Source organism: Falco cherrug, unplaced genomic scaffold (assembly GCF_023634085.1).
Source record: "Falco cherrug isolate bFalChe1 unplaced genomic scaffold, bFalChe1.pri scaffold_45, whole genome shotgun sequence".
Lineage (NCBI taxonomy): Eukaryota > Metazoa > Chordata > Aves > Falconiformes > Falconidae > Falco > Falco cherrug.
In genome coordinates, this window is record NW_026599485.1 from 882,097 (window position 1) to 896,085 (window position 13,989).

Sequence of the window (13,989 nt, forward strand, 5' to 3'; positions counted from 1 at the left end):
TCCACAGCTCATCCCAGCCTACCACAGCCCGTCGCAGCCCACCACAGACCGTCCCAGCCCACCGAAACCCGTCCCAGCCCACCGCAACCCGTCCCAGCCCACCACAGCCCACCACAGGTCACCACAGCCCACCACCGGTCACCACAGCCCACCACAGGTCACCACAGCCTGTTTCAGCCCACCACGGCAAACCACGGCCCGTCCCAGCCCACCACGGCCCACCATGGCCCACCACAGCTCGTCCCAGATAAACACGGCGCACCACAGCCCACCACGGCCCGTCCCGGCCCACCACAGCCCGTCACAGCCCGTCCCAGCTCTCCACAACCCACCGCAGCCCGTCCCAGCCCACCACAGCCCGTCCCAGCCCACCACGGCCCACGAAAGCCCGCCACACCCCACCACAGCCCATCCCAGCCCACCACAAGCCGTCCTAGCCCACCACAGACCTCCAGAGCCCGTCTCAGCTCACCACAGCCTATCCCAGCCCACCACGGCCCACCACAGCACACCACGGCCCACCGCAGCCTATCCCAACCCGTCCCAGCCCACCACGGCCCGTCCCAGCCCACCACGGCCCGTCCCAGCCCACCACGGCCCGTCCCAGCCCGTCCCAGCCCACGACAGCCCGTCCCAGCCCACCAGAGCCCACCAGAGCCCACCACAGCTCGTCCCAGCCCACCACAGCCTATAAGAGCTTGTCACAGACCACCACAGCCCGTCCCAGCCCACCACAGCCCACTAAGGCCCACCACAGCCCGTCCCAGCCCACCACAGCCCGTCCCAGCCCACCACAGCCCGTCCCAGCTCGTCCCAGACCACCACAGCCTCTCACAGCACACCACAGCCCGTAACAGCCCACCACAGCAAGTACCAGCCCGTCCCAGCCCACCACGACCCGTCTCAGCTCACCACAACCCGTCCCAGACGACCACAGCCCGTCCCAGCCCACCACAGCCCGTCCCAGCCCACCACAGCCCACCACAGCCCGTCCCAGCCCAACACGGCCCACCACAGCCCACCACAGCCCAGCCCAGCCCACCACGGCCCGTCCCAGCCCGTGCCAACCCGTCACAACACACCACAGCCCACCACAGCCCGTCCCTACCCACCACAGCGTGTCCCAACCCACCACAGCCCACCACAGCCCTTCAGAACCCACCACAGCCCACCACAGCCCGTCCCAGCCCACCACAGCACGTCCCAGCCCACCACAGACCACCACAGCCCACCACAGCCCGTCCCAGCCCACCAGAGCCTGTCCCAGCCTGTTTCAGCCCACCACGGCTAACCACGGTCTGTCCCGGCCCACCACGGCCAACCACGGTCAACCATGGCCCACCAGAGCACACCACGGCCCACCACGGCCCTTCCCAGTCCACCACGGCCCACCCCAGCCCACCACGGCCCGTCCCAGCCCACCACGGCCTATCACAGCCCACCACAGTTCACCACAGCCCGTCCTAGCCCACCACGGCCCGTCCCAGCCCACCACGGACCACCCCAGCCCACCACGGCCCGTCCCAGCCCACCACGGCCCGTCCCAGCCCACCACGGCACACCCCAGCCCACCACGGCCCGTCCCAGCCCACCACGGCCCATCACAGCCCACCACAGTTCACCACAGCCCGTCGTAGCCCACCACGGCCCGTCCCAGCCCACCACGGACCACCACGGCCCATCTCAGCCCACCACAGCCTGTCCAAGCCCAGCACAGCCCTCCACAACCCTCCACAGCCCGTCCCAACCCTCCACAGCTCATCCCAGCCTACCACAGCCCGTCGCAGCCCAACACAGCTTATCCCAGCCCACCGCAGCCCGTCCCAGCCCACCGCAGCCCGTCCTAGCCCACCGAAACCCGTCCCAGCCCACCGCAACCCGTCCCAGCCCACCACAGCCCACCACAGGTCACCACAGCCCACCACCGGTCACCACAGCCCACCACAGGTCACCACAGCCTGTTTCAGCCCACCACGGAAAACCACGGCCCGTCCCAGCCCACCACGGCCCGCCATGGCCCACCACAGCTCGTCCCAGATAAACACGGCGCACCACAGCCCACCACGGCCCGTCCCGGCCCACCACAGCCCGTCCCAGCTTACCACAGCCCACCACAGCCCGTCCCAGCCCACCACAGCCCGTCCCAGCTTACCACAGCCCACCACAGACCGTCCCAGCCCACCACAGCCCGTCCCAGCCCACCACTGCCCGTCCCAGCCCACCACTGCCCGTCCCAGCCCGTCCCAACCCTCCAAAGCTCGTCCCAGCACACCACAGCCCACCACAGCCCATCACAGCCCACCACAGCCCGTCCCAGCTTACCACAGCCCACCACAGACCGTCCCAGCCCACCACAGCCTGTCCCAGCCCACCACAGCCCGTCCCAGCCCACCACTGCCCGTCCCAGCCCGTCCCAACCCACCACAGCCCGTCCCAGCCCACCACAGCCCACCGCAGCCCAGCCCAGCCCACCACGGCCCGTCCCAGCCCGTGCCAACCCGTCACAACACACCACAGCCCACCACAGCCCGTCCCTACCCACCACAGCGTGTCCCAACCCGCCACAGCCCACCACAGCCCTTCAGAACCCACCACAGCCCACCACAGCCCGTCCCAGCCCACCACAGCACGTCCCAGCCCACCACAGACCACCACAGCCCACCACAGCCCGTGCCAGCCCACCATAGCCCGCCTCAGCCCACTACAGCCCGTCCCAGCCCACCACAGCCCGTCTCAGCCCACCACAGCCCACCACAGCTTGTCCCAGACCACCACAGCTCTTCCCAGCCCACCATAACCAACCACAGCCTATCCCAGCCGATCCCAGCCCACCACAGCCCGTCCCATCACACCACAGCCCACCACAGCCCGTCCCAGCCAACCACGGCCCTTCCCAGCCCACCACAGCCCGTCCCAGCCCACCACGGCCCACCACAGCCCACCACGGCCCATCCGGGCCCAACACAGCCCACCAAGGCGCACCACAGCCCATCCCAGCCCATTACAACCTGTCCCAGACCACCACATCCCATCTCAGCCCACCACAGCCCGTCCCAGCCCACCACAACCGACCACAGCCCACCACAGCCCACCACGGCCGACCACAGCCCACCACGGCAGACCACAGCCCACCACGGCCCATCCAAGCCCACCACGGCCCATCCAAGCCCACCACGGTCCACCACGGCACGTCCCAGCCCCCCACAGAGCACCACAGCCCGTCCCAGCCCACCACAGTATGTCCCAGACCACCAGAGCCCGTCCCAGCCCACCACAGCCCGTCCCAGCCCACCACAGCCCACCACGCCCCGTGCCAACCCACCAGAGCCTGTCCCAGCTCACCACAGCCCACCACAGCCCGTCCCAGACCACAAGAGGTCGTCCCAGCCCACCACTAACACACCAAAGCCCGTCCCCGCCCACCACAGCCCGTCCCAGCCAACCACAGCGCACCACAGCCCGTCCCAACCCACCTGAGCCCGTCCCAGCTTACCACAGCCCACCACAGCCCGTCACAGCCCGTCCCAGCCCACCAGAGGTCGTCCCAGCTCACCACAGCCCGTCCCAGCCCATCCCAGCCCACCACAGCCCGTCCCAGCCCATCACGGCCGCCGCAGACCATCAGAGCCCGTCCCAGCCCACCACAATCCTGTCCCAGCCCACTATAGCCCGTCCCAGCCCACCACAACCCGTTCTAGCTCACCACAACCCACCACAGCGCACCATAGCCCACCACAACCCACCACAGCGCACCAGAGTCTGTCCCGGCCCACCAGAGCCTGTCCCAGCCCACCACAGCCCGTCCCAGCCCACCGCAGCCCGCCACGGCCCGTCCCAGCCCACCACAGCCCATTCCAGACCACCAGAGCCCTTCCCAGTTCACCACAGCCCACCACAGCCCGTCCAATTTCACCACAGCCCGTCTCAGCTCACCACAACCCACCACAGCCCGTCCCAGCCCACCGCAGCCTATCCCAACCCGTCCCAGCCCACCACGGCCCGTCCCAGCCCACCACGGCCCGTCCCAGCCCGTCCCAGCCCACGACAGTCCGTCCCAGCCCACCAGAGCCCACCAGAGCCCACCACAGCTCGTTCCAGCCCACCACAGCCCACAAGAGCTTGTCACAGACCACCACAGCCCGTCCCAGCTCACCACAGCCCACCAGAGCCCACCACAGCTCGTCCCAGCCCACCACAGCCCACAAGAGCTTGTCACAGACCACCACAGCCCGTCCCAGCTCACCACAGCCCACCAGAGCCCACCACAGCTCGTCCCAGCCCACCACAGCCCACAAGAGCTTGTCACAGACCACCACAGCCCGTCCCAGCACACCACAGCCCGTCCCAGCCCGTCCCAGCCCGTCGCAGCCCGCCGCAGCCCGTCCCAGCCCACCACAGACCGTCCCAGCCCACCACAGACCGTCCCAGCCCACCACAGCCCGTCCCCGCCCACCATAGCCCGTCCCAGCCCACCACAGCCCGTCCCAGCCCACCACAGCTCGTCCCAGCCCACCACAGCCCGTCCCAGCTCGTCCCAGACCACCACAGCCTCTCACAGCACACCACAGCCCGTAACAGCCCACCACAGCAAGTACCAGCCCGTCCCAGCCCACCACGGCCCGTCTCAGCCCACCACGGCCCGTCTCAGCTCACCACAGCCCGTCCCAGACGACCACAGCCCGTCCCAGCCCACCACAGCCCGTCCCAGCCCGTCCCAGCCCACCACGGCCCGTCCCAGCCCACCACAACCCGTCCCAGCCCACCAGAGCCCGTCCCAGCCTGTTTCAGCCCACCACGGCTAACCACGGCCTGTCCCGGCCCACCACGGCCAACCACGGTCCACCATGGCCCACCAGAGCACACCACGGCCCACCACGGCCCTTCACAGTCCACCACAGCCCACCACGGCCTGTCCCAGCCCACCACGGCCCGTCCCAGCCCACCACGGCCCATCACAGCCCACCACGGCCCACCCCAGCCCACCACGGCCCGTCCCAGCCCACCACGGACCACCACGGCTCATCTCAGCCCACCACAGCCTGTCCAAGCCCAGCACAGCCCTCCACAACCCTCCACAGCCCGTCCCAACCCTCCACAGCTCATCCCAGCCTACCACAGCCCGTCGCAGCCCACCACAGACCGTCCCAGCCCACCGAAACCCGTCCCAGCCCACCGCAACCCGTCCCAGCCCACCACAGCCCACCACAGGTCACCACAGCCCACCACCGGTCACCACAGCCCACCACAGGTCACCACAGCCTGTTTCAGCCCACCACGGCAAACCACGGCCCGTCCCAGCCCACCACGGCCCGCCATGGCCCACCACAGCTCGTCCCAGATAAACACGGCGCACCACAGCCCACCACGGCCCGTCCCGGCCCACCACAGCCCGTCACAGCCCGTCCCAGCTCTCCACAACCCACCGCAGCCCGTCCCAGCCCACCACAGCCCGTCCCAGCCCACCACGGCCCACGAAAGCCCGCCACACCCCACCACAGCCCATCCCAGCCCACCACAAGCCGTCCTAGCCCACCACAGACCTCCAGAGCCCGTCTCAGCTCACCACAGCCTATCCCAGCCCACCATGGCCCACCACAGCACACCACGGCCCACCGCAGCCTATCCCAACCCGTCCCAGCCCACCACGGCCCGTCCCAGCCCACCACGGCCCGTCCCAGCCCACCACGGCCCGTCCCAGCCCGTCCCAGCCCACGACAGCCCGTCCCAGCCCACCAGAGCCCACCAGAGCCCACCACAGCTCGTCCCAGCCCACCACAGCCTACAAGAGCTTGTCACAGACCACCACAGCCCGTCACAGACCACCACAGCCCACTAAGGCCCACCACAGCCCGTCCCAGCCCACCACAGCCCGTCCCAGCTCGTCCCAGACCACCACAGCCTCTCACAGCACACCACAGCCCGTAACAGCCCACCACAGCAAGTACCAGCCCGTCCCAGCCCACCACGGCCCGTCTCAGCTCACCACAACCCGTCCCAGACGACCACAGCCCGTCCCAGCCCACCACAGCCCGTCCCAGCCCACCACAGCCCACCACAGCCCGTCCCAGCCCAACACGGCCCACCACAGCCCACCACAGCCCAGCCCAGCCCACCACGGCCCGTCCCAGCCCGTGCCAACCCGTCACAACACACCACAGCCCACCACAGCCCGTCCCTACCCACCACAGCGTGTCCCAACCCACCACAGCCCACCACAGCCCTTCAGAACCCACCACAGCCCACCACAGCCCGTCCCAGCCCACCACAGCACGTCCCAGCCCACCACAGACCACCACAGCCCACCACAGCCCGTCCCAGCCCACCAGAGCCTGTCCCAGCCTGTTTCAGCCCACCACGGCTAACCACGGTCTGTCCCGGCCCACCACGGCCAACCACGGTCAACCATGGCCCACCAGAGCACACCACGGCCCACCACGGCCCTTCCCAGTCCACCACGGCCCACCCCAGCCCACCACGGCCCGTCCCAGCCCACCACGGCCCATCACAGCCCACCACAGTTCACCACAGCCCGTCCTAGCCCACCACGGCCCGTCCCAGCCCACCACGGACCACCCCAGCCCACCACGGCCCGTCCCAGCCCACCACGGCCCGTCCCAGCCCACCACGGCACACCCCAGCCCACCACGGCCCGTCCCAGCCCACCACGGCCCATCACAGCCCACCACAGTTCACCACAGCCCGTCCTAGCCCACCACGGCCCGTCCCAGCCCACCACGGACCACCACGGCCCATCTCAGCCCACCACAGCCTGTCCAAGCCCAGCACAGCCCTCCACAACCCTCCACAGCCCGTCCCAACCCTCCACAGCTCATCCCAGCCTACCACAGCCCGTCGCAGCCCAACACAGCTTATCCCAGCCCACCGCAGCCCGTCCCAGCCCACCGCAGCCCGTCCTAGCCCACCGAAACCCGTCCCAGCCCACCGCAACCCGTCCCAGCCCACCACAGCCCACCACAGGTCACCACAGCCCACCACCGGTCACCACAGCCCACCACAGGTCACCACAGCCTGTTTCAGCCCACCACGGAAAACCACGGCCCGTCCCAGCCCACCACGGCCCGCCATGGCCCACCACAGCTCGTCCCAGATAAACACGGCGCACCACAGCCCACCACGGCCCGTCCCGGCCCACCACAGCCCGTCCCAGCTTACCACAGCCCACCACTGCCCGTCCCAGCCCACCACAGCCCGTCCCAGCTTACCACAGCCCACCACAGACCGTCCCAGCCCACCACAGACCGTCCCAGCCCACCACTGCCCGTCCCAGCCCACCACTGCCCGTCCCAGCCCACCACTGCCCGTCCCAGCCCGTCCCAACCCTCCAAAGCCCGTCCCAGCACACCACAGCCCACCACAGCCCATCACAGCCCACCACAGCCCGTCCCAGCTTACCACAGCCCACCACAGACCGTCCCAGCCCACCACAGCCTGTCCCAGCCCACCACAGCCCGTCCCAGCCCACCACTGCCCGTCCCAGCCCGTCCCAACCCACCACAGCCCGTCCCAGCCCACCACAGCCCACCGCAGCCCAGCCCAGCCCACCACGGCCCGTCCCAGCCCGTGCCAACCCGTCACAACACACCACAGCCCACCACAGCCCGTCCCTACCCACCACAGCGTGTCCCAACCCGCCACAGCCCACCACAGCCCTTCAGAACCCACCACAGCCCACCACAGCCCGTCCCAGCCCACCACAGCACGTCCCAGCCCACCACAGACCACCACAGCCCACCACAGCCCGTGCCAGCCCACCATAGCCCGCCTCAGCCCACTACAGCCCGTCCCAGCCCACCACAGCCCGTCTCAGCCCACCACAGCCCACCACAGCTTGTCCCAGACCACCACAGCTCTTCCCAGCCCACCATAACCAACCACAGCCTATCCCAGCCGATCCCAGCCCACCACAGCCCGTTCCATCACACCACAGCCCACCACAGCCCGTCCCAGCCCACCACGGGCCACCACAGCCCACCACGGCCCATCCGGGCCCAACACAGCCCACCAAGGCGCACCACAGCCCATCCCAGCCCATTACAGCCTGTCCCAGACCACCACATCCCATCTCAGCCCACCACAGCCCGTCCCAGCCCACCACAACCGACCACAGCCCACCACAGCCCACCACGGCCGACCACAGCCCACCACGGCAGACCACAGCCCACCACGGCCCATCCAAGCCCACCACGGCCCATCCAAGCCCACCACGGTCCACCACGGCACGTCCCAGCCCACCACAGAGAACAACAGCCCGTCCCAGCCCACCACAGTATGTCCCAGACCACCAGAGCCCGTCCCAGCCCACCACAGCCCGTCCCAGCCCACCACAGCCCACCACGCCCCGTGCCAACCCACCAGACCCCGTCCCAGCTCACCACAGCCCACCACAGCCCGTCCCAGACCACAAGAGGTCGTCCCAGCCCACCACTAACCCACCAAAGCCCGTCCCCGCCCACCACAGCCCGTCCCAGCCAACCACAGCGCACCACAGCCCGTCCCAACCCACCTGAGCCCGTCCCAGCTTACCACAGCCCACCACAGCCCGTCACAGCCCGTCCCAGCCCACCAGAGGTCGTCCCAGCTCACCACAGCCCGTCCCAGCCCATCCCAGCCCACCACAGCCCGTCCCAGCCCACCACGGCCGCCGCAGACCATCAGAGCCCGTCCCAGCCCACCACAATCCTGTCCCAGCCCACCACAACCCGTTCTAGCTCACCACAACCCACCACAGCGCACCATAGCCCACCACAACCCACCACAGCGCACCAGAGTCTGTCCCGGCCCACCAGAGCCTGTCCCAGCCCACCACAGCCCGTCCCAGCCCACCGCAGCCCGCCACGGCCCGTCCCAGCCCACCACAGCCCATTCCAGACCACCAGAGCCCTTCCCAGTTCACCACAGCATGTCCCAGCACACCACAGCCCACCACAGCCCGTCCAATTTCACCACAGCCCGTCTCAGCTCACCACAACCCACCACAGCCCGTCCCAGCCCACCACAGCCCACCACATCCCGTCGCAGCCCACCACAGCCCGTCTCAGCCCACCAGAGCCCGTCCCAGCTTACCACAGCCCACCACAGCCTGTCCCATCCCAGCACAGTCCGTCCCAGCCCACCAGAGCTCGTCCCAGCCCACCACAACCCACCACAGCCCGTCTCAGCTCACCACAACCCACCACAGCACACCACAGCCCACCACAGTGCACCAGAGCCCGTCCCGGCCCACCAGAGCCCGTCCCAGCCTACCACAGCCCGTCCCGTCCCACCAGATCCCGTCCCAGCCTCTCCCAGCTCACCACAACCCACCACAGCCCGTCCCAGCCCACCATAGCCCGTCTCAGCCCACAACAACCCGTCCTAGCCCACCACAGCCCGTCCCAGCTTACCAAAGCTCACCACAGCCCATCGCAGCCCACCACAACCCGTCCTAGCCCACCACAGCCCGTCCCCGCCCACCACAGCCCGTCCAAGGCCATCCCAGCCCACCACAGCCCGTCCCAGCCCACCACAACCCGTCCCAGCCCGTCCCAGCTCGTCCCAGCCCGTCCCAGACCACCAGAGCCCGTCCCAGCCAACCACAGGCCGTCACAGCCCATCCCAGCTCTCCACAACCCACCACAGCTCGTCCCAGCCCACCATAGCCCGTCTCAGCCCACCACAACCCGTCCTAGCCCACCACAGCCCGTCCCAGCTTACCAAAGCTCACCACAGCCCGTCGCAGCACACCACAACCCGTCCCAGCCCACCACAGCCCGTCCCCGCCCACCACAGCCCGTCCAAGGCCATCCCAGCCCACCACAGCCCGTCCCCGCCCACCACAACCCGTCCCAGCCCGTCCCAGCTCGTCCCAGCCCGTCCCAGACCACCACAGCCCGTCGCAGCCCACCACAGGCCGTCACAGCCCATCCCAGCTCTCCACAACCTACCACAGCTCGTCCCAGCACACCACAGACCGTCCCAGCCCGTCCCCGCCCACCACAGCCCGTCCCAGCCCATCCCATTCCACCACGGCCCGTCCCAGCTCACCACGGCCCACCACAGCGCACCAGAGTCTGTCCCGGCCCACCAGAGCCTGTCCCAGCCCACCACAGCCCGTCCCAGCCCACCGCAGCCCATTCCAGACCACCAGAGCCCTTCCCAGTTCACCACAGCATGTCCCAGCACACCACAGCCCACCACAGCCCGTCCAATTTCACCACAGCCCGTCTCAGCTCACCACAACCCACCACAGCCCGTCCCAGCCCACCACAGCCCGTCGCAGCCCACCACAGCCCGTCTCAGCCCACCAGAGCCCGTCCCAGCTTACCACAGCCCACCACAGCCTGTCCCAGCCAGTCCGATCCCACCACAGCCCGTCCCAGCCCACCAGAGCTCGTCCCAGCCCACCACAACCCACCACAGCCTGTCCCAGCCCACCACAGGCGGACCCAGCCCGTCCCAGCCTACCACGGCCGCCGCAGACCACCAGAGCCCATCACAGGCCACCACAGCCCGTCCCAGCACACCACAGCCCGTCTCAGCTCACCACAACCCACCACAGGCCACCACAGTGCACCAGAGCCCGTCCCGGCCCACCAGAGCCCGTCCCACCCTACCACAGCCCGTCCAGGCCCACCCGAGCCCGTCCCAGCCTGTGCCAGCTCACCACAACCCACCACAGCCCGTCCCAGCCCACCATAGCCCGTCTCAGCCCACCACACCCCGTCCTAGCCCACCACAGCCCGTCCGCGCACACCACAGCCCGTCCCAGCCCACCGTAGCCCACCACAGCCCGTCACAGCCACCCCACAGCCCATCCCATTCCACCACGGCCCGTCCCAGCCCACCACGGCCCGTCCCAGCCCACCGCGGCCCGTCCCAGCCAACCGCGGCCCGTCCCAGCCCACCACGGCCCACCACAGCCTGTCCCAGCCCACCACAGGTGGTCCCTACTCACCGCAGCCCACCACAGCCCGTCCCAGCCCACCACAGCCCGTTCCAGACCACCAGACCCCGCCTCCGCCCACCAGAGCCCGTCCCTGGTCACCACGGCCCGTCCCAGGCTGTCCCAGCCCACGACAGCCCGTCCCAGCCCACGAAAGCCCGTCCCAACTTACCACATCCCGTCCCAGCTTACCACAGCCCATCACAGCCCACCACGGTCCACCACAGCCCACCACATCCCGTCCCAGCCCACCACGGCCCATAACAACCCACCACGGCCCGTCCCGGCCTACTACGGCCCGTCCCAGCCCACCACAGCCCGTCCCAGCCAACCACGGCCCGTCCCAGCTCACCACGGCCCGTCCCAGCACGTCCCAGCCCATCCCAGCACACCGCAGCACGTCCTAGCCCACCGCAGCCCGTCCCAGCCCACCGCAGCCCGTCCCAGCCATCCCAGCAAATCCCAGCCCACCATAGCCCGTCTCAGCTCACCACAGCGCGTCCCAGTCCACCACACCCACCACAGCCCGTCCCAGCCCATTCCAGCCCACCACAGCCCACCGCAGCCGGTCCCAGCCCACCACAGCCCACCACAGCCTGTCCCAGCCCATCCCAGCACACCACAGCTCGTCCCGGCCCAACACGGCCCACCACAGCCCACTACGGCCCACCACAGCCTGTCCCAGCAAACCACGGCCCGTCCCAGCCCACCACGGCCCGTCCCAGCCCACCACGGCCCGTCCCAGCCCACCTCAGCCCACCACAGCCCAACACAGCCCGTCCCAATTCACCACGGCCTGTCCCAGCCCACCACGGCCTGTCCCAGCGAACCACAGCCCGTCCCAGCCCACCACAGCCCACCATAGCCAGTCCCAGCCCACCACAGCCCGTCCAAGCCCACCACAGCTCGTGCCTATCCATCCCAGCCCACCACAGCCCACCACAGCCCGTCCCAGCCAACCAGAGCCAGTCCCAGCCCACCACAACCCGTCCAAGCCCACTACAGGTCGTACCTGTCCATCCCAGCCCACCACAGCCCGTGTCAGCCCGTCCCAGACCGTCCCAGCTCACCAGAACCCACCACAGCCCGTCCCCGCCCAGCAGAGCCCGTCCCCGGCCAGCAGAGCCCGTCCCCGCCCAGCACAGCTCGTCCCAGCCTGTCCCAGGCCTTCCCAGCCCACCACAGCCCGTCCCGGCCCACCACAGCCCTGTCCGGCCCACCACGGCGCACCACAACTTGTCCCAGCACACCACAGCCCGTCCTAGCCCACCACAGCCCGTCCCAGCCCACCACAGCCCGTCACAGCCCGTCCCAGCCCGTGCCAACCCGTCCCAGCCCGTCCCAGCCCACCACAGCCCGCGCCTACCCACCACAGCCCGTCCTAGCCCACCACAGCCCGTCCCAGCCCACCACAGCCCGTCCCAGCCCACCACAGCCCACCACAGCCCGTCCCAGCCCACCACGGCCCGTCCCAGCCCACCACAGCCCGTCCCAGCCCACCAGAGCCCGTCCCAGCCCACCACTGCCCGTCCCAGCCCACCACTGCCCGTCCCAGCCCGTCCCAGCCCGTCCCAACCCACCACACCCCGTCCCAGCCCACCACGGACCACCACGGCCCATCTCAGCCCACCACAGCCTGTCCAAGCCCAGCACAACCCTCCACAACCCTCCACAGCCCGTCCCAACCCTCCACAGCTCATCCCAGCCTACCACAGCCCGTCGCAGCCCAACACAGCTTATCCCAGCCCACCGCAGCCCGTCCCAGCCCACCGCAGCCCGTCCTAGCCCACCGCAACCCGTCCCAGCCCACCGCAACCCGTCCCAGCCCACCACAGCCCACCACAGGTCACCACAGCCCACCACCGGTCACCACAGCCCACCACCGGTCACCACAGCCCACCACAGGTCACCACAGCCTGTTTCAGCCCACCACGGCAAACCACAGCCCGTCCCAGCCCACCACGGCCCGCCATGGCCCACCACAGCTCGTCCCAGATAAACACGGCGCACCACAGCCCACCACGGCCCGGCCCGGCCCACCACAGCCCTTCCCAGCACACCACAGCCCACCACAGCCCATCACAGGCCACCACAGCCCTTCCCAGCTTACCACAGCCCACCACAGACCGTCCCAGCCCACCACAGCCCGTCCCAGCCCACCACAGCCCGTCCCAGCCCACCACAGCCTGTCCCAGCTCACCACAGCCCGTCCTAGCCCACCACTGACCACCACAGTTCATCCAAGCCCACCACAGTCCGTCCCAGCCCGCCACGTCCCGGCCCGGCCCACCATGGCTTGGCCCAGCCCACCACGTCCCGGCCCGGCCAACCACAGCCTGTCACAGCCCACCGCGGGCTGTCCCAGCCCACCACGGCCCGTCCCAGCTCACCACGGCCCGTCCCAGCCCGTCCCAGCCCGTGAAAGCCCGTCCAGCTTACCACAGCCCATCACAGCCCACCACGGTCCACCACAGCCCACCACAGCCTGTCCCAGCCCACCATGGCCCATAACAACCCACCATGGCCCGTCCCGGCCCACCACGGCCTGTCCCGGCCTACTACGGCTCGTCCCAGCCAACCACAGCCTACCCCAGCCCACCACAGGCCACTACAACAGACCACAGCCCATCACAGCTCGCCCCAGCCCGTCACAGCTCGTCCCAGCCCTTCCCAGCCCACCACAGCATGTCCCAGGCCCCCACAGCCCACGACAGCCCGTCCCAGCCCACGACAGCCCGTCCCATCCCACGACAGCCCGTCCCAGCCCACCACAGACCACTACAGCACACCACAGCCTACCGCAGCCCACCACAGCCCGTCACAGCTCGTCCCAGCCCGTCACAGCTCGTCCCAGCCCGTCACAGCTCGTCCCAGCCCGTCCCAGCCCACCACGGCCCGTCCCAGCCCACAACAGACCACCACAGTTCGTCCCAGCCCGCCACAACCCGTCCCAAACCGCCACGGCCCGTCCCAGCCCACCATGGCCCGTCCCGGCCCACCACGGCCCGTCCCGGCCCACTACGCCCCGTCCCAGCCAACCACGGCCC